This window comes from Haplochromis burtoni, unplaced genomic scaffold, assembly GCF_018398535.1.
Source record: "Haplochromis burtoni strain Fernald_Lab_line unplaced genomic scaffold, NCSU_Asbu1 Contig_294, whole genome shotgun sequence".
Lineage (NCBI taxonomy): Eukaryota > Metazoa > Chordata > Actinopteri > Cichliformes > Cichlidae > Haplochromis > Haplochromis burtoni.
In genome coordinates this window covers 204,586-205,969 of record NW_024582655.1, presented here as the reverse complement: position 1 = coordinate 205,969, position 1,384 = coordinate 204,586, and positions in this window count along the sequence as shown.

The window sequence follows — 1,384 nt, the reverse complement described above, 5'->3', positions numbered from 1 at the left end:
GGACCATCTGCCGCAAACCATTTGTGATAAGAGAAGGAAGACAGGACAACAGACATGCTGTGGAAGAGAGACGGAGTTTAATAACAAGTATGATTCAGTGCAGAGGGTCTATTAACACATAGTGAGTGAGAAAGGTGACTGAAGAAGAAACACTCAATGCATCATGGGAATCCCCCAGCAGCCTGAACCTATTGCAGCATTACTAAGGGAGGATTCAGGGTCACCTGATCCAGCCCTAACTATATGTTTTAGCAACAAGAAAAGTTTGAAGCCTAATCTTAAAAGTAGAGCTAGCGTCTGTCTCCTGAATCCAAACTGGAAGCTGGTTCCTCACATACCATTTTTAAATACTCTAGGAACCAGAGAGTGTTTGTAAAATTGTGTGTAAAATATCTATAACTGGTAAACTGTTTATATAATACTGAAACCCCAGCAGCTAGATCAATGGAGGAGTCAGCAATATATAAAATAGTGTCATCTGCATAAACATGTACACTCTGGAAGAGATAAAATTGCATGTGTACAATGTGAATAAACAAACCTTTGGCATTTAATCAGAAAGACTCATATTTTAAAAATACATAAATAAAATACAACACAATTTTAAATATACGTGTGACGCTTTCAGTGTCCTCATTTCCTCAGATAAAGTTTTCTGAGATTTTTATAGCCTACAAGTCAGGACAGCAGAGTGGTGTCCGAGCCACTCGTCTACCCTCCATCATGTCACTGTGTCTCCAGCAGCTGTCTCTTACTAATGGCCTCGACCTTTCGGCTCTTCCTTTATAACCCCACCATCATTATCACATCTCACTGTCACACCCCGAGCTGTACACTTTCTGTCTCTAGGGTTCAATTAACCTAATTGGACTTCATGACACTGATGGAGGGTGAAATTAGGTAAAATGATGACTCGGTAAAGATACATAATAATAATGATGATGTTTGTTATAATTGCCTATTAAGATTAAACAGAAGGGTGATTGTTACAGCGACAGTATGAATTCTGCTCGTATTAACTAGAAATACTTTGAGTACCCACATAATGTCTGTGAAACTTTCTATTAAAGAACTCTTTCACCTTTGGGGGCAACTAAATAGCTTTATTGTGCAAACAAAAATTAGGAATTTAAATTTAAGGACATCTGATATCCACTCTGATGCTAAAGTTTACACTAATCGTAATAAGAGAGCGCTTTATTTGTGAGTGTTGAGAGTGGAGGACAGTTATAGCGCTGTATGAAACTGCAGCCAGCAGGTGCTTAACTTAGCATTAGCACATAGACTGGTGTATGTGTCAATTAAACAAACAAAGGATAATATATTAAACAGTAAGCAGATACACGTGTAAGCAGTTTCTAGTTTACCTTAAAACAAATCTTTT